Below are 23,458 nucleotides of genomic sequence, written 5' to 3' on the forward strand. Positions count from 1 at the left end.
AAACTCTTCTCCCATCCTGCCTCCCCTTTGCACGCCCGGTCCGGTCTGGACCCCGGCGCGATGCTCCCCCTCTCAGTCCTCCCACAATGCACCAGCTCGGCTTTCGTTGCTTTGTGTAATAAAAGTCTATCTTGATTCAACAAAAACTCTGGAAGTCGGCCCAGCACTTTGCGAACCAGGGACACATGCTCGGCGCGTGTAGCGGAATACACCATAATGTCATCGATGTAGACCACTACACCGTGACCAAGCATGTCCCGAAACGCCTTGTTCACAAAGGACTGGAAAATGATGGAGCATTCATCAAACCGTACGGTATCACCAGGTATTCGTAATGCCCCGTGGTTGTGCTGAATGCTGTCTTCCATTCGTCCCCCTCTCGGACACGCACCAGGTTATACCCACTCCGGAGATCTAATTTTGTGAAAAAGTGCGCCCCATGCATTGACACGATTACAGGTGGGATGAGGGGCAGAGGATAACTATAACGTAATGTCCCCTTGTTCAATGCTCGGTAAACAATGCACGGGCACAGACCTCCGTCTTTCTTCTTCACAAACCCCCCCACTGCCCCGATGAGGTGGTAATTTGGTCGCCTGCGTTTTGGAAAACGCGTGCGCCAAATTGAGGTATTCGGGGGGGATGCGCACAGTGGAGGAAGTGGTTGTACCAACTGAAACAGCTACGCACCTACCCTGACACTCTCGCGACCACCCCGTGAGAACCCTCTGCGGCCATGAAAAGGTGGGGTTGTGTAGTGCCAACCAGGGAAGACCCAATACAACAGGGAAATCGGGGGACAAAATAATAAAAAATGTGACGTGCTCTCTATGGGTCCTTTGGGTAACCATCGTGATTGGTGCTGTAACTTCCCTAACGAACCCTGACCTTGATGGTCGACTGTCAAGTGCTTTGATGGGCAGTGGAGTGGATAGGGGAACCAATGTAATACCTAGACTTAGAGCTAACGACCTGTCCATAAAGTTCCCAGCAGTGCCTGAATCGACCAGCGCCTTACACTGGGAAACTACGGGGTAGTCAGGGAAGGTGATGTGTATGGTGCAGTGTGCAGCAGAGGGCTCTGACCGAGTGTGGGTTTGCGCTACCTGGGGTGATGCGAGAGTGCCCTGCCTACCGCCTCCAGACCCGGAAGATCCCTGACGACAGCCTGCAGTATAATGTCCTCTTCTGCCACAAGAGTGACACTGAAGCTGTCCTCCTCCGTTCTCCCGGATCGCTGTCCCACCCAGCTCCATTGGAACGGACTCCGAGTTGGGGGTGTGAAACGGGAAGGCCACTCCCAGGACGTCCTTTAGCTGCAGCAGGTCAAAGGTTAACATGGCTTCCTGGCATGCTAGCTCCCTTTGGACGTCCTCTCGCAGGCTGCACCGGAATCCGTCGATCAGGGCCCGCTCGTTCCACCCGGACCCAGCCGCTAAGGTCTGAAACTCCAGGGCGAAGTCCTGCGCGGTCCTCGTCCCCTGCCTCAGTTGGATCAGACGCTCGCCCGCCTCTCATCCTTCGGGCGGGTGTTCGAAGACTGCCCAGAAGAGGCGAGCGAACTCCCCGTAGTTGTCCAATGCAGTTCCTCCTTCTTTCCAGACCGCATTGGCCCAGTCCAGGGCTTTCCCCGAGAGGCAGGAGACGAGTGCGGACACCTTCTCCTGCTCCGATGGAGCCGGGCTGATATTCACAAAGTAGAGGTCCAGCTGCAGGAGGAATCCCTGGCAGCGGGCAGCCGTCCCATTAAACTCCCTCGGTCGGGATAGATGAATCCCTCGGGGTGCTGGAGTGTGGGTGGCCGGATCCGGTCACTCAGCTGGTCCCGACGGGTCGGGTCCTCTCCTCTCCAGGCGTTGGACGACCTGGAGAACCCAATCCATTGCTTCTCCCAAGCTGGCTTGCATCCTGGAATGCTTGTGGACCCATGCCACGACTCCCGGCATGGACTCTTCTTCTGCTGACTCCATAGCGGGTGTGTGATTCTGTGGTGGTGTGATTTGAAGGAGTCAGGCACTGGAGGGTAAATCACAGAATAACAGGTTTATTCCATTGACACAGCGGTAAGCAGCAATGTGTCAAACACTCCAGTGCAGAAATATACAGCGCACTGGAAACAACAAGGCACATGGGAGAATATCCCAGCGATACAAAATACAAGAGCTCCACCGAGATAAACTAACCTTCACAATAAACAATCACACACAAAGACAAGGGGGCAGAGGGAACACTTATACAGGTACTGATGAGGGGAATTGAAACCAGGTGTGTGTAATAAACAAGACAAAACAAATGGAATGATGAGATGAGGAGCGGCAGTGGCTAGAAGACCGGTGACGACGAACGCTGAAGCCTGCCCGAACAAGGAGAGGAGGCAGCTTCGGAGGAAGTCGTGACATCAGCAGACTAAAGCAATTGCACCCTCGCAGTTGGAATGGTTGAGTAAGGCTCCAATGCCACAAACAGTGGGACAGATGCTAATGTTTTTAGGAATGGCAGGATTTAGTTCAGATTGGGTAGAGGAGTATGCAGTAAAAACAGCCCCTTTGAGAGAAATAATTAAGAGTGCAGGAGTAATAGAATTGAGGGCAAAGCTGAAATGGAATAGCAATGCAGTAGCAGCATTTGAAACGATAAAACAGGATACGCAAACAGCCCCAGCATTAGGCACTCCAGACTACATGAAACCTTTCTTACTGTATGTTGCAAACCGCTGTCAGGGATTTGCTACAGCAGTGTTGATGCAAGAAACCTGTGCAGGAAGAAGAAAGCAACCAATAGCATTCTATAGCTCTAAATTAGATTCAGTAGCACAAGGGCATCCACCGTGTTACCAGGGATGGGCAGCAATACAGTATGCATATGACAAAGCATCCACAATCACAATGGGTTACCCAGTGGTGATCTACACTCATCATAAAATAACTGAGCTGATTGAGCAAGGAACATTTGTACTGACCAATGCCAGAATATTGGAGCATTTGACACTATTGACCTATCCAGATGTAACCATAAAACGATGTACTTGTCACGCCCTGGCTCTGGGGACTCTTTAATGTTGAGCCAGGGTGTTAGTTCCTATGTTTAGTTGTTCTATGTGTTTATTCTAGATCGTTTAGATCTATGTTGGCCAGGGGGGTTCCCAATCAGAGGCAGCTGTAGCTCGTTGTCTCTGATTGGGAACCATACTTTGGCAGCCTGTTTTGCACAGTTGATTGTGGGATCTTGTTCTGTATAGGTTTGTGTTGGTGAACCTTTAGACTTCACGTATCGTTTTGTTGTTTTGTTGTTGGTGTAAAGTACTCATTAAAAGATGTACGCCTATCACGCTGCGCCTTGGTCTGCCTCTTACAACGATCGTGACAGTACTACAGTTATCCCAGCAGCAAGGATGCCAATAGAAACTCAAGGCGAACCACATGACTGGGTAGCAGAGTCCTTGGTGTTCACTAAATTGAGACCTGATTTGTTGTCAATTCCAATCCTGGGAGCTACAGAGGAATTGTTTGTAGATGGGTCTTGCTTTAGAGACTATGATGGTAATTATGGTGGTTATGCAGTAGTAAGGAAAGGACCAGACGACCAATTCTACACCATAGAGAGTGAAAGTTGTGACCAACCATGTTCTGCTCAACTAGTAGAGCTAAGAGCATTAACGGCAGCATGTAACCTAGGAAGGGATAAAGTAGTAAATATTTACACTGATTCAGCATATGCACATGGAGTATGCCACCTGTTTGGAGCAGTCTGGAAACAGAGAGGGTTTAGGAAAACAGATGGAAGCCCAATTTTGCATTTTGAACAAATACAATAACTACTGGTGCCAAGCTTCCTGCCATCCAGGACCTCTATACCAGGCGGTGTCAGAGGAAGGCCCTCAAAATTGTCAAAGACTCCAGCCACCCTAGTCATAGACTGTTCTCTCTGCTACCGCACGACAAACGGTACCTAGCTCCTTGCAGCTGGTCTGGCATGTAGTCAAGGACATGGGATGGAGATAAACTTTAGGAACAGATAGACCTGTATTGTTTCCATTTCTCATTGCTTCTGAGTAATCTGGTCACACGGTCAAGACAAACAGCCTCAGAATGACCACAGTTTTCTCAGTTCATCCTAGACAAAGAGCCTCAGAGTGACCACAGTTTTTCAGTTCATCCTGTCTTTTACTATCTTCCAAGGGCGCAGCTGTGTGGAGATATGAGTAGTAACGGAACTAACATTATCACTTGTTTGTGCGCTATGACCCGATACACATAGCCACAAGAAGAAACCATAGTGGCTCCAGGTCAAGGGAGGGTGGCTGTTTGGATAAAGAGGGGGTTCCGATATGATATGAAAAGGAGACCAAGCAGACATGGGGATAGACAATAAAGAAGCTAGACAAAGAAACCATAATGGCTCAGATATGATATGAAAAGATGAAGCTGTATAAAAAGAGAGCTCCAAGTCTGGGACGGCAGTTGCTCTGCAGACCAGCTCGGCTCTATTGCTTGTGTAATAAAGTCTATCTTGATTCTACAAAAACTCTGAAAGTACTTTGTTTGTTTGATAATTTTCCACAACAGTTTCTCTTTGATTATTTGAGCAGTTCTTACCCTAATATGGACTTGGTCTTTTACCAAATAGGGCTATCTTCTGTATACACCCCCTAACTTGTCACAACACAACTGATTGGCTCAAACACATTAAGAAGGAAATAAATTCCACAAATTAACTTTTAACAAGACCCACCTGTTAATTGAAATGCATTCCAGGTGACTACCTCATGAAGCTGGTTGAGATAGTGCAAAAAGCTGTCATCAAGGCAAAGGGTGGCTACTTTGAAGAATCTCAAATATAAAATATATTTTGATTTGTTTAACACTTCCTTGGTTACTACATGATTCCATATGTGTTATTTCATAGTTTTGATGTCTTCACTATTAATTTACAATGTAAAAAATAGTAAAAATAAAGAACAACCCTGAAATGAGTAGGTGTGTCCAAACCTTTGACTGGTACTGTATATTGTATATAATGGTGTGTATAGACAGTATGGACAGTATATGAATAGAAAAGGTGTGTACAGCAGTAGTTATATAGGATGAGCCTTGACTAAAATACAATATATACAGTACATATGACGTGGGTAAAACAGTATGTAAACATTATTAAAGTGACCATAGGGCAGCAGTCTCTAAGGTGCAGGGTAGAGTACCGTGGATAGCCAGCTAGTAACATTGACTAAGGTTCAGGACAGGTACTGGGCAGAGGCCGGCTAGTGGTGACTATTTAACAGTCTTGTGGCCTGGACATAGAAACAGTTTTTCAGTCTTTCGGTCCCAGTTTTCATGCACCTGTACTGTCTCCGCCTTATAGATGGTAGTGGAGTGAACAGGCCGTGGCTCGGTGTGTGAGGTCCTTGATGATCTTCTTGGCCTTCCTGTGACACCGGGTACTGTAGATGTCCTGAAGGGCAGGCAGTGTGCCCCTGGTGATGCGTTGGGCTGACCGCACCACCCTCTGGAGAGCCCTGCGGTTGCGGACGATGCAATTGCCATACCAGGCAGTGCTACAACCCGACAGGATACTCTCAATTGTGCATCTGTAGAAGTTTGTGAGGGTCTTAGGCGTCAAGCCGAATTTCTTCAGCTTCCTGAGGTTGAAGAGGCGTTGTTGTGCCTTTTTCAGCACACTGTCTGTGTGACTGGACCGTTAGTGTTGGGATCTGGGATGACAGTGTGAGATTATGTGTGAGATTTCACATTTTTAAGACCAATGCAAATTTCTGGGTTGATAATGGAGTACTCTTCCCTTAGACACCACCAAAAGATTGGAACAGGTGACTCTCAGTTTTGTTTAGGAGGAGCTTGATTAAATTGCATCCATATTATGTCACACAAGTGAGAAGGTTTCTGTGGGTCTTGCTCATAGACCGTATATATAAAGGTCTGGCTATAAACAATGCAACATATGGCTGCAAGGCCCCGTTTTGTTTGAAATCGTACAACATTAAGGATATAAGGAAAGCACAAAGGAAAAGAGACCACATTTAAAAATGTTCCACTTTACTTTATGTTTTCTTTCGGCTTTTAAAAGGATAGTTCACCCATATTCCAAAATTACATATTTGTTTCCTTACCCTGCATGCAGTCAGGGATATATGGTCATCATCAGCTGTAGGCTGGGTTTCCATGGTGCTTCCTATAGAGCCCCACAGTGGAGGTGTCATAATACCCATAAAACCTAGCGGTCAAACAAGGAAATGGTTCCAATCGTTTTTCCACCATTCATTTTTCCCATAGGGGATTTTTGTGTAGGCTAACCCTGGCGTGACGTTATAATAACCATGTAAATCTCTCCCGGACAAATCGAATCAAATCAAACCAAATGTTATTTGTCACATACACGTGTTTAGCAGATGTTATAGCGGCTGTAGCAAAATGCTTGTGCTTCTAGCTCCGACAGTGCAGTAATATCTAACACATAATATCTAACAATTTCACAACATATACCTAATACACACAAAACTAGTAAGGAATGGAATTTAAGAAAATATACATATATGGACAAGCAATGACAGAGCGGCATGGACTAAGATACAGTAGAATATTATAGAATAGAATGCAGTATATACATCTGAGATGAGTAGTGCAAGATATGTAAACATTATTAAAGTGACTGTAAACATTATTAAAGTGACTAGTGTTCCATTTCTTAAAGTGGCCAGTGATTTCAATAGGCAGCAGCAGCCTCTAATGTGCTAGTGATGGCTATTTAACAGTCTGATGGCCTTGAGATAGAAGCTGTTTTTCATTCTCTCGTACCAGCTTTGATGCACCTGTACTGACGTTGCCTTCTGGATGATAGCGGGATGAACAGGCAGTGGCTCGGGTGGTTGATGTCCTTGATTATCTTTTTGGCCTTCCTGTGACATCGGGTGCTGTATGTGTCTTGGAGGGCGGGTAGTTTGCCCCCGATAATGCGTTTGGCAGACCGCACCACCCTCTGGAGAGTCCTGTGGTTGCGGGCGGTGCAGTTGCCGTACCAGGTGGTGATACAGCCCGACAGGATGCTCTTAATTGTGCATCTGTAAAGGTTAGTTAATTTCTTCAGCCTCCTGAGGTTGAAGAGACTCTGTTGCGCCTTCTTCACCACACTGTCTGCGTGGGTGGACCATTTCAGTTTGTCGGTGATGTGTACGCCAAGGGACTTGAAGCTTTCCAACTTCTCCACTGCGGTCCTGTCGATGTGGATAGGGGGTGCACCCTCTGCTGTTTCCTGTAGTCCACGATCATCTCCTTTGTTTTGTTGACGTTGAGTGAGAGGTTATTTTCCTGGCACCACACTCCCAGAGCCCTCACCTCCTCCCTGTAGGCGGTCTCGTCATTGTTGGTAATAAAGCCTACTACTGTTGTGTCGTCTGCAAACTTGATGATTGAGTTGGAGGCGTGCTTGGCCACGCAGTCATGGGTGAACAGGGAGTACAGGAGGGGGCTGAGCACGCACACTTGTGGGGCCCCAGTGTTGAGGATCAGCGAAGTGGAGATGTTGTTTCCTACCTTCACCACCTGGGGGCGGCCCGTCAGGAAGTCCAGGAGCCAGTTGCACAGGGCGGGGTTCAGACCCAGGGCCTCAAGCTTGATAATGAGCTTGGAGGGTACTATGGTGTTGAATTCTGAGCTATAGTCAATGAACAGCATTCTGACATAGGTATTCCTCTTGTCCAGATGGGATAGGGCAGTGTGCAGTGTGATGGCGATTGCGTCGTCTGTGGATCTATTGGGGCGGTAAGCAAATTGAAGTGGGTCTAGGGTGACTGGTATGGTAGATGTGATATGATCCTTGACTAGTCTCTCAAAGCACTTCATGATGACAGAGGTGAGTGCTACAGGGCGATAGTCATTTAGTTCAGTTACCTTTGCTTTCTTGGGTACAGGAACAATGGTGGCCATCTTGAAGCATGTGGGACTGTGTTATCCTCAAAGCGGGCGAAGGTGTTTAGCTTGTCTGGAAGCGAGACGTCGGTGTCGGCGACGTGGCTGGTTTTCCTTTTGTAGTCCGTGATTGTCTGTAGACCCTGCCACATACGTCTCGTGTCTGAGCTGTTGAATTGCGACTCCACTTTGTCTCTATACTGATGTTTTGCCAGTTTAATTGACTTGCGGAGTGAGTAGCTACACTGTTTGTATTCTGCCATATTCCCAGTCACCTTGCCATGGTTGAATGCGGTGGTTCGCGCTTTCAGATTGGCGCGAATGCTGCCATCTATCCACAGTTTCTGGTTAGGGTAGGTTTTAGTAGTCACAGTGGGCACAACATCACCTATACACTTCCTGATAAACTCAGTCACCGTTTCAGTGTATTTGTCTAAATTATTTTCGGAAGCTACCTGGAACATATCCCAGTCCGCTTCATCAAAACAATCTTGAAGTGTGGATTCCGATTGGTCAGACCAGCGATGAATAGTCCTTAGCACGGGTATTTCCTGTTTGAGTTTCTGCTCATAGGAAGGGAGGAGCAAAATTGAGTTGTGGTCAGATTTACCGAAAGGAGGGTGGGGGAGGGCCTTATAACCATCCTGGAAGTTCGAATAGCAATGGTCGATGATTTTGGCAGCGTGAGTACAACAGTCGATATGTTGATAGAACTTCGGCAGCCTAGTCCTCAAATTTGCTTTGTTAAAATCCCCCGCTTCATCAATAAGTGCATCGATGACGTCGTCCCCACAGTGACCGTACGTACATACCCCAACCAGAAGCTATGGATTACAGGCAACATCCGCACTGAGCTAAAGGGTAGAGCTGCCGCTTTCAAGGAGCGGGACTCTAACCCGGACGCTTATAAGAAATCCCGCTATGCCCTCCGACAAACCATCAAACAGGCAAAGAGTCAATACCGGATTAAGATTGAATCGTACTACACCGGCTCTGACACTCGTCGGATGTGGCAGGGCTTGAAAACTATTACAGACTACAAAAGGAAGCACAGCCGCGAGCTGCCCAGTGACACAAGCCTACCAGACGAGCTAAATCACTTCTATGCTCGCTTCGAGGCAAGCAACACTGAAGCATGCATGAGAGCACCAGCTGTTCCTGATGACTATGTGATCACGCTCTCCGTAGCCAATGTGAGTAAGACTTTTAAGCAGGTCAACATTCACAAGGCCGCAGGGCCAGACGGACTAACAGGACGTGTACTCCGAGCATGTGCTGACCAATTGGCAAGTGTCTTCACTGACATTTTCAACATGTCCCTGACTGAGTCTGTAATATCAACATGTTTCAAGCAGACCACCATAGTCCCTGTGCCCAAGGACACTAAGATAACCTGATAAATGACTACCGACCCGTAGCACTCACGTCTGTAGCCATGAAGTGCTTTGAAAGGCTGGTCATGGCTCACATCAACACCTTTATCCCAGAAACCCTAGACCCACTCCAATTTGCATACCGCCCCAACAGATCCACAGATGATGCAATCTCTATTGCACTCCACACTGCCCTTTCCCACCTGGACAAGAGTAACACCTACGTGAGAATGCTGTTCATTGACTACAGCTCAGCGTTCAACACCATAGTGCCCTCAAAGCTCATCACTAAGCTAAGGATCCTGGGACTAAACACCTCCCTCTACAACTGGATCCTGGACTTCCTGACGGGCCGCCCCCAGGTGGTAAGGATAGGTAACAACACATCTGCCACGCTGATCCTCAACACAGGGGCCCCTCAGGGGTGGGTGCTCAGTCCCCTCCTGTACTCCCTGTTCACCCATGACTGCATGGCCAGGCACGACTCCAACACCATCATTAAGTTTGCTGACGACACAACAGTGGTAGGCCTGATCACCGACAACGTTGAGACAGCCTACAGGGAGGAGGTCCGAGACCTGGCCGTGTGGTGCCAGGATTACAACCTCTCCCTCAACGTGATCAAGACAAAGGAGATGATTGTGGACTACAAGGAAAAAAAGAGGACTGAGCACACCCCCATTCTCAACGACGGGGCTGTAGTGGAACAGGTTGAGAGCTTCAAGTTCCTTGGTGTCCACATCACCAATGAACTATCATGGTCCAAACACACCAAGACAGTCGTGAAGAGGGCACGACAAAGCCTATTCCCCCTCAGGAGACTGAACAGATTTGGCATCGGTCCTCAGATCCTCAAAAAGCTTCACCATCATCACCGCCTGGTATGGCAACTGCTCGGCCTCCGACCGCAAGGCACTACAGATGGTAGTGCGTACGGCCCAGTACATTACTGGGGCCAAGCTTCCTGTCATCCAGGACCTCTATACCAGGCGGTGTCAGAGGAAGTCCCTCCTAGTCATAGACTGTTCTCTCTGCTACCGCACGGCAAGCGATACCGGAGCGCCAAGTCTAGGTCCAAAAGGCTTCTCAACAGCTTCTACCCCCAAGCCATTATTATAAGACTCCTGAACAGCTAATCATTGCTACCTGGACTATTACGCTGCTGCTACTCTGTCTATTATTTATGCATAGTCACTTTAACTCTACCCACATGTACATATTACCTCAATTACCTTGACTAGCCGGTGCCCCCGCACATTGACTCTACACCGGTAGCCCCCTGTATATAGCCTCCCTACTGTTATTTTATTTTACTGCTGCTCTTTAATTATTATTATTTTATTTTTTTACTCAACACTTTAAAAAATACAATATTTAAAAAATGCATTGTTGGTTAAGGGCTTGTAAGTAAGCATTTCACTATAATGTCTACACCTGTTGTATTCGGCGCATGTGGCAAATACAATTTGATTTGATTTGATTTGAAATGCAGCCTCAGGATATGTGGTTTCCAGTTTGTATAAAGTCCAGTGAAGTTCTTTGAGGGCCGTCGTGGTATCGGCTTGAGGGGCGATGTACAAGGCCGTGACTATAACCAAATAAAATTATCTTGGGAGATAATACGGTTGGCATTTGATTGTGAGATATTCTAGGTCGGGTGAACAAAAGGACTCGAGTACCTGTATGTTACTACAATTACACCATGAGTCGTTAATCATGAAACACACACCTCCGCCCTTCTGCTTCCCGTAGAGATATTTATTCCTGTCTGCGCGATGAACTGAGAACCCATCGTGCTGGACCGATTTCGACAGAATATCCCAAGAGAGCCATGTTTCCGTGAAACAATGTATGTTACAGGCCTTGATGTCTCTCTGGAAGGAAATCCTTGCCTGGAGTTCGTCGATCTTGTTAACCAAAGACTGAACATTAGGGAGTAGTATACTTGGAAGCGGTGGGTGGTGTGCGCGCCTCGTAAGTCGAACCAACAGGCCACTCCGAGTGCCTCTCCTCCGCCGGCGATGTTTTGGGTCAGCCGCTGGAATCAGTTCAGTTGCCCTGGGGAGAGCAAACAAAGGATCTGCTTCGGGAAAGTCGTATCCCTGGTCGTAATGCTGGTGAGTTACCGTCGCTCTGATATCCAATAGTTTTCCCCGGCTGTATGTAATGATACAAAACACTTTCTGAGCTAATAATGTAAAAAATAATACATAAAAAAACAAAATACTGCAAAGTTTCCTAAGAGCTAGTCGCGAGGCCGCCATCTTCGACAGCGCCAGGTAGTCAGTCTATTCTTGTTGTCACGCCCTGGCTCTGGGGACTCTTAAATGTTGAGCCAGGGTGTGTAGTTTCTGTGTTGTGTTTATTTCTATGGTGAATATCTATTATGTGTAGATCTATGTTGGCCGGTTTGGTTCCCAATCAGAGGCAGCTGTAGCTCGTTGTCTCTGATTGGGGACCATACTTAGGCAGCCTTTTGGCACCAGTCAGTTGTGGGATCTTGTTCCGTGTAAGGTATGTTGTTTGTATGCTACCTTGGACTTCACGTTTCGTTTGTTGTTTTGTCGTTAATAAATATGAATGCATATCACGCTGCGCCTTGGTCCTTCTCGTCCGTAAACGATCGTGACACTTGTTCTGAGAAAAAATGAATAAATAGGCTACATTTCTTTAAATGTACAATTCTGTGAACTGTCTTGTGTAAGTTTTAAATTGACACAATACCTGTTAGCAAAGGTATCAGATAGAGATGACGTGCAGGAGCTTGCAGGGATTTGAAGTGGGTCTAGGGTGACAGGTATAGAGTACCATAGTATGAGTCATAATACCCATAAAACCTAGAGGACAAACAAGGAAATGGTTGCAATCGTTTTTTTACCATTCATTTTAGAAACACTTAAAATAAGGGCTGTGTTTTGTGTAGGCTTACTCTGGCGTGATGTTTTGATAACCGTTTAAATCTCTCTAGGACAAGGTGACTTTTATCAGTATATTCGGCTCTATTTACTATCAGATTCGAAAATGCTAATTAGCATCAAAGTAGACATCATGCAAAACTACAAATCCCTGCAAGCTCCTGCATGTCATATCTAGCTGAGATTTAAAACTTACACAAGACAGTTTACAGAATTGTCCATTTAAAGAAATGTAGCCTATTTATTCATTACTACATTTAGCTAACATTAGATAGTTAATCCAGAGATTCTTATCTTTGCCTCGATTCGGCAGTCTCGTCCAGATCATCATGGCATTTGTAGTTCTTTATGATAGCCACATTAGCAGCTAATTAGCATTTCATTTTTTGTATTTTTTTTTTTTTTGGGGGATAAATACAGGTGAATATATTGATAAAAGTCACCTTGTCCTAGAGAGATTTACACGGTTATCAAAACATCACGCCAGAGTAAGCCTACACAAAACACAGCCCTTATTTTAAGTGTTTCTAAAATGAATGGTGGAAAAACGTTTGGAACCATTTCCTTGTTTGTCCTCTACGTTTTATGGGTATTATGACTCATACTGTGTCTTTGAATGTAATGTTAAGCCTTATATCACTGTCATATGCACGACCTAAATTGTTCCTTTACATAATTTGATCTTTTCATAAGAATGCATCATATAGAGAGAAATAGTAATGGCATCTTTTTGTAGGCACTAACTCCGCCATGGTTCTTTGGACAAAGCCTATTGGGAAATTAATGGCGTTTTTGGATAAACGCCGAAAATAAGGTCTGTGGTAAACACAGGCTTAGGAGATGTTCTTCTATGAGATCATCTTCATCAGCTAACTTCATTTTTTGTAAATTTTGAAGCATTTATGTAATAAAAAAGAACATAAAGGCTTCCTAATTCATAAAGGTCATGTTAACTGACTGATATTGTCTCATATATCAAAATGTATAGGATCTTCTAAGCCTGTGTTAATCTCAGACCTTATTTTCGGCGTTTATCCTAAAACCCTATTCTTTCCCCATTAATTTTCCCCTAGGGATGGCTACACGAACCAGAGGTAATTTATTTCCGGTTGCGGAAATGGGTAATCTGCACGAGCGATTGGCCAACAGGGGGCGCATTCCATTTGGCCTGAGCGCGAGAGGGAAGCAAATTCATAGCTGTGGTTCACGTTCACATATGCAGCGAACAAGACTAGAGGCAACTATCTGAAGCTCAGGATTGCGAGGATCTTCATCATATTTTCGCTATACTCTTGATTCAAGAGGTTATACGGATTTTGCTTTTACCGGTGTTTGAATCCAGAGCGTCTCATTCGCTTGAGCGGTAACTGAAGTGATGAAGGCAACTCGTGTGTGAATTACTACTGGATACAAGTACGTTTTAGTAGCCTACATGGCTTTTCCGTCAGTTGTCATAACTTGACTCCTGCTTTTTATCGGTTTAAGTAGTACCAAACAGTTTAGGGCCAACGTAGTTATTTGGTCAAGGACATGTGAGGACTCTGATGCAGCTCGAAACAGATGATGACCTGAGGCTGTCCCTAATTCCTGTTTTACATGAAGTCGTTCAACTATCAAACGGCCTCAAGACAACGGAAAGGAAACCGACTCAATTAATTTTGGGCTACATTGTAACATTTCAAGCTGGCATGTGATGCCACCTTTTATTTTCTATGTCCGCTGAGTAGCCTACAGAGGAATCAGAACGCGCTCGTGACCAAAAGAGGGAACGGACAATTAACTTTGATTTTGGGTGAGTCCTAGACAGTATTCTATTTCAGCGAACAGGTGCGCATCCTTTTTATGTAGAGTATGTGATGAGCATTGCAAGCCATCAATTTGTGATTACCATGCCGCGATGTTGCTAGGTAACTGACTTGTGTAAAGATGGTGGGTTTACTTTGGGTCACAGTGAAAACCTCGGAACAATTTAAATCCTTTCCTCCACAGACAGCAGCAATTCAAAATCCAATTGCATATGAAATGTTCACTATGCTCTCAATAGCTCACGATCAGAGATGTCTGTCTAGTAACGTTAGTAGGTGAATGATTCGATGCAGAAGCATCATGCTTGATTCCCTTGACTTACATTGTTACCACCATCAACAATCTCTTCATCAGCACACGGAAGAGATCAATTAATGCACGGGAGAGCTAATCAACATCTCTGGATTTGTTGAATGCTGTTGAAAAGAGATGCATTATAACACTTCAAACTGTTCCCTATGTCTGGTTATTGGGGAATACTTTTTGCCATTGAGTGATTTAAAAATGAGCCTGTTTGGTTAACTTTTACATTGTTGCCTCAGCCAGTCACTTGTTATAAATCTGAAGATTGTGTAACATGTTGCAACATACTGTACCTTTCCACTGTACCTTTCTTGAGAATCTGCAGCTACGGATTCAGTACTGATTCATCATGCAAGTGCATACCTTAGCCCAACCCATGCTTATCTCTATAATATTGAGAGCATTAGCAGGTTGCCCTTTGTGTTGTCATTCTATATTTTAGGTTGTAAATATTAGTCAGTTATCTCCTGACACCGAGGCCCATCTGGGTCGCTGTGTTCATAGTTTGTCATCTTCTATTTTCACATGATGTATTTTCCCACAAGGTTTGTAACTGAACTGTGCTTGTTGTTATAACAGGGTAATAATGATATTGATTGGAACAGTTATATATGGTAGCCTCTTGGAATGATCTTGTGTTTTTCATCCAGGTTTTGTAATGGTCTCTTGTCAGTCTTTTAATAATTGGAATTAATAAGCTCTGACTGCAGCATAACCTGCACGTTTGTTCCACTTGATTTGACTGTCAAACTGAAGAGAGATAGTGTGCTGTCTGTCCATCAATGCCGCATAATATGTGAATTCCTGACCATGTCTCTTAATGTAGTCAGTTTGGTTAGGTTCTGTGGGCTTCCATGGTGAGGTGCGCTCCCCAGTCTACAGTAATTGAGGCCAGGGTGACTCACTCTCCAGTGCTGACAGGGGGCTGTGGCCTCTGCTGCCCAGATGGTGGTTCTGCACTGAAGGGCAGCCCTGACGCAGTGCCACTGTTCTGTAGGGCGGCCGCGCTACCACGGCACCCTACCCAAGGTTGCCCTCTCTCCCAGTGGCACTGTACTGAAAATATGCACATTCTTTCTGCAAATGTATGATTGTCGGGCCAAAAGGCGCAGGTTTCCCTTTAATTATTTGGTTGACAAAGTAGCTGAACCCCCCCTACTGTAGCAGGTTGTGGAGACATGTGGTGCCTCCCCCTCCAGGCCTGTGTAAAGGACAACATGGCATCACTCCAGCCACACACCATCAACACACTGATAGAACTGACGTCCTCCTCACACACAATAACATCAACATTACACGTCTACTGCCAGAAATAGATAAAGGGATTAAAAGTGCATAGGCTACTTTGAGGGGATGTGAGGAAACTGTTATGACACAGCTTTTTATTTTTAGGAAGTAGTAAACAGTGGAATTCCTGCCTTCCAAACATGGACGACAGGCTGCACTCGATTCTTAAGTGGCAAGTTGTTATTTTGAGATGACTCTGTAGGTGTTGACGTGTATTTCGTCATGTGCACAGGATCTTTGCACAGATCAGTTATCCTCCATGCTGGGCTTGTGGGATCTTGTTTTGTATCCTGATTTACAAGCATTTTTACAATTCAGTATCCCTAAAGAGACTGACAACAAAGCCAAATGCAATCGGAGACTTGAAATAAAGATTCTGTACATTTTTGCTGTATGAATTGAATTAGTGGCATGTCTTTGCCATTATTTCCCCAGTGCACACCCAGATGTAAAAATTTTTACATTTACGGATAGCCAGGGGCACACTCCATCACTCAGACATCATTCAGAAACAAAGGATTTGTGTTTAGTGAGTCCGTCAAATCAGAGGCAGTAGAGATGACCAGGGGTGTTCTCTTGATAAGTGAGTGAATTTGACAATTTCTGTCCTGCTAAGCATTAAAAATGTAACGAGTACTTTTGGGTGTCAGGGAAAATGTATGGAGTAAAGCGTACATAATGTTCCTTAGGAATGTAGTGAAGTAAAAGTTGTCAAAAATAGTAAAGTAAAGTACAGATACCACAAAAAACTACTTAAGTAGTACTTTAAAGTATTTTTACTTAAATACTTTACGTCACTGCAGAATGCTGTGGTAGCCACGCTGGTTAAGTGTGCCTTGAATTCTAAATAAATCACTGACGGTGTCACCAGCAAAGCACCATCACACCTCCTCCATGATTCACGGTGGGAACCACACATGCAGAGATAATCCGTTCACCTACTCTGCATCTCACAAAGACACAGCGGTTGGAACCAAAAATCTCAAATTTGGACTCATCAGACCAAAGGACAGATGTCCACTGGTCTAATGTCCATTGCTCTTGTTTCTTGGCCCAAGCAGGTCTCTTCTTCTTATTGGTGTCATTTAGTAGTGGTTTCTTTGCAGCAAATTGACCATGAAGGCCTGATTCACGCAGTCTCCTCTGAACAGTTGATTTTGAGATGTCTGTTATTTTTACTCTGAAAAAATGTAAATGCATTCCAGGTGACTACATCATGAAGCTGGTTGAGAGAATGCCAAGAGTGTGCAAAGTTGTCATCAAGGCAAAGGGTGGCTACTTTGAAGAATCTCAAATATGTTTTGATTTGTTTAACACTTTTTTGGTTACTACATGGTTCCATATGTGTTATTTCATAGTTTTGATGTCTTCACTATTATTCTACAATGTAGAAAATAATAAAAATAAAGAAGAACCCTGGAATGAGTAGGTGTGTCCAAACTTTTGACTACTACTGTATGTACAGATACTTCTGACACACGGTCAGCTTCATTATACGCTGCAGATTGTTATGTTTGCGCTCCCTGTTCAAAACACACGTCAGATAAATTGATTTATAACAGCATAAAGTGTGAAAAGGAAAATGAGTCACTGGGTATTTTCTCACTCTCTCACAAATGTTTCCGTGTGTCATGAGGCTGAGATGACTGTGTGTTCCCCAACCCCTGGAGTGGTGTCTGATGATAATAAAATAAAAATTCCACTCAAACTATCTTTTGTTATTTGTTTCATTAGTCCACCGTTGATACAGTCCCACAATGTTTTGCAAGTCAGCAATCATGATAAAGAACTTTCAAAATACAGAAATACAGCCAGTATGATGTGTTTTGCATTATGTGATGTATTTTGCGTCATACCCGCTGTATTTCTGCCCAGCGTGAACGGCAAGAGCTCAGATATGCATCGAAACATGAAATGACCCCGGGAATCGATGGAACATCACTCAGAGATGCCCCAAAATGATATAACATAAATGGGTGAATCTTTGCTTTAAGGGGGGAGAACTTGAGGTGAAGAAGATCTATTATAGCCGTCAGGATAACCACTAATACCCACTGACCCAGGGAAACTCCTCACTCTCACTTGATTGTAGGGGTGTAACGGTGCACGTATTCATACCGAACCGTTCATTACGGGGACCTCAGTTTGGTCCACACTGTGAACCCGAATGAATACATAACAAAAAATATTTACAAAATAAATGTGTATTTATTATTATGATCTATAGGCTATGCCTACACTGAGTTGTAGGTGTATGCATCTTGAGTAAATCTGGCTATTCAGGCTATTCCGTTAAAACAACTAGAGTCTATGCGCACGTTGCAATCAAAAATCCAAATCTTAATTGGCGCATTTCAAACTGTCCTTTTCCAGACCCGTCGCCAGACCTCAGTCTTAAGGGGGGCATATGAAATGCATGGGAGGGCAGGGCACAATTATTATTAGCCTACAGTACATATATTTAATAATAAATTCCCTCAAGTGGGGGGGGGGGACACAAGCATTTTTGGGGGCGGGCCCGGCCCCCTATGGCCCGCCCATAGCGACGGGTGTGTCCTTTTCTGAGGTGCAGCCTGGAATTAGTTCTGTACGATGGCGAGTGATGGGGTCGATAAACCAGAATTGGAGGATCCTCCATCATCGTTTAAATCTCCAGTTTTCGAACATTTTGGCTTCCCAGTAGACTACACCGGCGATGGAGAGTTGTGGATAAAACCCTAACAGTATGTCGCCATGCTCAACGAGCTGCCAACACCTCAAATATGTTGAAACATTTACGCCGACGTCACCCCAGTATACCGGAGCAAGATGGAAACAACAACACAACATCATCTCCCCTCTTCATTCAAGCAGCCCTTGGCAGCTGATTCTGACCTGGCCGAAGGAATTCCAATAGCCATAGGTAGGCTATGTTTATATTTTTTATAGTGTTTGGTTTATAGCTGCGGATATGCACCCATTCTCAGTGGTTGAGAATAGAGGGTTTCAGCACCTCGGGAAAGCCAGTGTGTAGAAAAGTACTACCCAAATATGCAAAGGAGGATATTGCATATTTCTACCTTTTGTATTTAGGATACATATCACCATGAAGAGAATGACATTCATATCCATAATTATGTATTTCTGTGTAGTACAGATCAGGGACCCATGAAGAAAATTATGTTACTGGGTGTAAATCCACTTCACTTACTGTAGTTCAATAACCAAAACAGATTTTTTCAAAGTCAAGGTGTCATGTCATAGCTGACACCCCAGTCTTCTCCAGACATCTTTGAATCTTAATTCGGAGCTGTCACGATTCAGACAGATGACCAGAGGACCACAATTGCGTCACACCAGAAAGTTTATTAAACTTAAGGGAAAAGGGAAGTAGGGAGTGAATGAAGGCTCCAGGGGTAACAGGGATCCCGTCCAATGCGCTGGGTCTGTGCCCCCCCCAGTGGCAGCGATGCGTCCTATGAAGCCGGTGGTGGGTGGTCCAGAAGTCCTGGGGGGGGGGAGACACAGACACAACAGGGCGGAATGAAACCAGGCAGCAGTACAGTTCAAGGGAAATCCAAAATACGTAGTAGCAAGGCAGAAGGCTGGTCAGAGTTACCGGGATTGAAGAGTAGTCAGGAGTCGTAATGGCAGAAGCAGGTCTGGATCTCCTGAGGCAGAAGAGTATCCAAAAAACAGGCAGGTCCGGGGTCACAAAACCAGGGTGAGCCAGAAGCGCGAGCAAACAGGTTCCGGGTGTGAGCTTTGCAGACGATCTGACACAGGAGAGCTGAAAGACAGGGCTATAAATACTGGGAGAGGTTAGTGGGTAATGCAGCGCAGCTGGCAGAGTAATTAGAGCCGAGCAGAGCAGGGACAGGTGGAGCTAGTTAGGCTGAGTAGAGAGAGAGTGGTGAGCAGAGTGGAAACAACTTAAGGTGGTAACCCAGTGGAGTGAGAGGGCTCATGACAGAACCCCCCCCCCCCCCAAGGGACGGCCCCAGAAGTCCCAAGAGCAACACCACGCCGGGCGGGAGGAGGGGAGCCGGAGGAGGGCTAGAACTCCTCCGAACGGTCCGAGTGAACGTCCTCATCCTCGGAGGAAACCGGAGGGCCGTGGTCGGGAGATGGGACAGGTCCCGAGACAGGATCAGGCACAGGACAGGAAGCCGAGCGGGCAGGACGGTTAGAGACCCCTCTGGGGCGGCCCCTACGGATTGCAGGTTGATCAGGATGCCGTTGGTGGAAAGCGGTGATGAGAGTCCTATCCACAATCCGACTAGCTGGCACCCAGGTCCTTTCCTCAGGTCCATAGCCCTCCCAGTCAATGAGGTACTGGAGACCCCTACCCCTCCGTCTGGACCGAAGCAGGCGGCGGACGGTGTAAACCAGACCACCATCGACGAGCCGTGGAGGAGGAGGACAAGGCGCAGCAGGGACCAGCGGACTCCTGGGCACAGGCAGGGGCTGCAGCAATCCGGCTGGGGGCTGGCAGGACGACTTGTGTTGGTTGCAGATGGGGCAGGCTTGGACGAATTCCCGTACATCCTTCCTCAGAGAGGGCCACCAGAACCTCTGGGCGAGCAGGTTGTAAGTGCGGGTGGAGCCAGGGTGACAAGCTAGGCGGGAGTCATGTCCCCACTGAACGACCTGGGACCTCAGGTCTTCGGGGACAAAAAGGCGGTCAGCTGGGCAAGTGCTGGAACCTGGCTGGTTACGGAGAGCCTCCAGCACCTGTTCCTCAACAGCCCAGGTCAGAGCTGCAACGATGCAGGGACTTGGCAGAATCGACACAGGGTCCTTGGAGGGGTCAGGAGCGGAGTTAGTAGGTACTGGCCGAGGGGGTAGTGCGGCGGCAAGCAGGCAGGTTCGGTGGCAGTCCTCTCCCCACTCCCTGATCACCCCGGTCACCCAGTCGAGCTGAGGGTTGTGCCGGGCGGAGCCATGGGTAACCCAGGATGAGGGGTTGGCCTGGAGAGGGGGAGCAGGTGAAACTGGATAGTTTCTTGATGGTTTCGGACAGACCCATCGAGACCGGGGCCGTGACATGAGTGACCGATCCGAGTAAGTGTCCGTCCAGTGCCCGGGCAGGAATAGGAGGTGTCAAACGGAGGTTCTCCAGTCCCAGTTGGCGTGCCAGCTTGATGTCCATTATGTTGGCTTCGGCGCCAGAATCCACCAGAGCAGCCAGGGTGTGAGTTGAGTCAGGGAGGCGGAGGTGAACTTGCAGCAGGGGTTTGCGGTCGGAGGACTGGATGGTCATTGAACTCAACCGGACTCCCCTATGCCCGGTGAGCTTCGGCCCTTTAAAGGGCAGGTTACCACACGATGTCCATCACCTCCACAATAGAGGCAGAGGTTTGAGGTGAAGCGTCGCTGGCGCTCTGCAGGAGTGAGAGAGGCTCGCCCAATCTCCATAGGCTCAGACTGATCAAGCTGAACTGGGTGAGTGGCAGTAGATGACAGGAGCCCAGTCGGATCTCTCCGAATGCCGGTAGTAGGTGGACCTTGGCGCCCCCTCTCACGACGACGGGTCTGTATCCCTCTGTCGATCCTGACAGTCAGTGCGATGGCTTCATCAAGAGTGGAAGGCAGTTCATGGGAGACCAACTCGTCCTTGATATAGTCAGCCAAACTATGGAAGAACGCGTCCACCAACGATGGTGTGTTCCAAGAACTTCGTCTAGCCAGGGTTCGGAAGTCGATGGAATGGTCTGCGACTGTACGTCTGCCTTGTCGAATACTGAACAGTTCACGAGACGCCTCTGCGGTTGGTGAATCCAGGTCAAACACCTTCAGCATCTCCTCGGCAAACCGGGTCGAAGGTTGCACATGCGGGGGTTTGACGTTCGAACTCTGCTGCTCCCCAGAGTCGAGCTCGGCCCGTCAGGTGAGTGATGGCATACCCAACCTTAGCCCCCTCCGTGGCGAAGGTCCTTGGCTGCAAGGAGAACTGAAGTCGGCAGCTAGTCAGGAATGGCCGGACCTGGGTAGAATCGCCGTTGAACCGCTCGGGGTTTCCAATCTTGGGTTCGAGCAGCGGCTGCAATGACCGGGGCAGGTAACTCGGGGGCAGGGCTGGTGGGCAGACTGGCTGGGGTCAGGTTGGTGAGGAGTTGAATGATCATGGCGAGTTGTTGTTGCTGCTGCTGGGACTGCTGCTGGTGCTGCTGGAACTGCTGATGCTGTTGGTAGCCGGCCTGAAGCAGAGAGGTGATGTCGCCGCTCATGCGGCCTAGCTCTCTCTCAGTGTGTTCCAGGCGTAGCATGGCGGTGGGTTGCTCAGGTTCTTCGGTTTCCATGTCGGGGGAAGTGTGCGCTGAGTCCATAATGGTCAGATCGTACTGTCACGATTCAGACAGATGACCAGAGGACCACAATTGCGTCACACCAGAAAGTTTATTAAACTTAAGGGAAAAGGGAAGTAGGGAGTGAATGAAGGCTCCAGGGGTAACAGGGATCCCGTCCAATGCGCTGGGTCTGTGCCCCCCCCAGTGGCAGCGATGCGTCCTATGAAGCCGGTGGTGGGTGGTCCAGAAGTCCTGGGGGAGACACAGACACAACAGGGCGGAATGAAACCAGGCAGCAGTACAGTTCAAGGGAAATCCAAAATACGTAGTAGCAAGGCAGAAGGCTGGTCAGAGTTACCGGGATTGAAGAGTAGTCAGGAGTCGTAATGGCAGAAGCAGGTCTGGATCTCCTGAGGCAGAAGAGTATCCAAAAAACAGGCAGGTCCGGGGGTCACAAAACCAGGGTGAGCCAGAAGCGCGAGCAAACAGGTTCCGGGTGTGAGCTTTGCAGACGATCTGACACAGGAGAGCTGAAAGACAGGGCTATAAATACTGGGAGAGGTTAGTGGGTAATGCAGCGCAGCTGGCAGAGTAATTAGAGCCGAGCAGAGCAGGGACAGGTGGAGCTAGTTAGGCTGAGTAGAGAGAGAGTGGTGAGCAGAGTGGAAACAACTTAAGGTGGTAACCCAGTGGAGTGAGAGGGCTCATGACAGGAGCAGATATTTAACAGAGTTTTTGGAAAAAGTGGTCACATAAAAAATTGAGGGAGAATTGACTGAAATTCTGTTACCAAACTTTGCATCTGCGCAGTTCTTCCAGTAAATGTTTTTGTAAAATGTTCAGTGTAAATTGTTAAAAGTAGTCCTTGTGCATGGAGTTGTATGGTTTGTTAAACTTTGAAATCAATGGTTTTTGTTTGGCATATATTTTAAAAGAAAAACATGAGTCTCAGCGCAATTCTGTGGAATTGCCCAGAGGTTTAGTGGCTTCACCCCCTCCTCTCTTGCATGTGGTGTCTGCTGTGGTATTAGTGTGTTATGTGATGGAGCTATGGCAGAACACCAGATTGCTCACTGTCTGTCCCACCTCTCTCTATCTGTGACAACGCTTATGCTCCAGCCTGCCAATCCTCAGCCAGGGGAGAGGACAGGAACCTGGTGTGCTCTGGTGTGCTGTGCTGTACATAGACAAAGTCAGGTGCCAGAGCGGGATCTTGCCCAGGTAGAGGAACCCACTAGACTACATTCTGCACATAGCCTACCTTCATTAAGACTGGGGTTTGGCCCAAGTCTGTTGAGCCTGTTGAGCTTGTTTCTCACACAGTAGATCTACACAGATGTGTAGCGCTAGGATCCTTTGTCCCCCAGGCAGTGTTAGCCACACCCCTCAGAGACAGTCTTAACTTTTAAAACTCAAACCTTTCCAAGTCCTGTCATCACAAATTCACATTCTGTTCAGGCCCTCATCAAAATCACAGTAGGTTAAATAAATGGTTTTTACTTTTGCTGTGTCTGCTACTTTCACTCCTGATGCCCCGTTGTATTGCTGTTGCCCAGACTTTGCTGTTAAGATAGACCTTTTGTGTTTCC

At 46.8% G+C, this 23,458-nt stretch overlaps 1 protein-coding gene across 2 annotated transcripts in view; it reads left to right on the forward strand.

Moving 5' to 3' along the window:
• Nucleotides 1-13,396: 13,396 nt before the first annotated feature.
• The window catches only part of LOC121530938 (membrane-associated phosphatidylinositol transfer protein 2-like), a 104,085-nt gene continuing 94,023 nt past the window's right edge, over nucleotides 13,397-23,458 (forward strand). For both annotated transcript variants that reach the window (XM_041836332.2, XM_041836331.2), the window contains exon 1: nucleotides 13,397-13,996. The gene's annotated coding sequence lies outside the window, so the exon portion shown is untranslated. The remainder of the gene's footprint in view (nucleotides 13,997-23,458) is intronic.

Source organism: Coregonus clupeaformis, chromosome 18 (genome assembly GCF_020615455.1).
Source record: "Coregonus clupeaformis isolate EN_2021a chromosome 18, ASM2061545v1, whole genome shotgun sequence".
In the NCBI taxonomy this organism is placed as follows: Eukaryota; Metazoa; Chordata; class Actinopteri; order Salmoniformes; family Salmonidae; genus Coregonus; species Coregonus clupeaformis.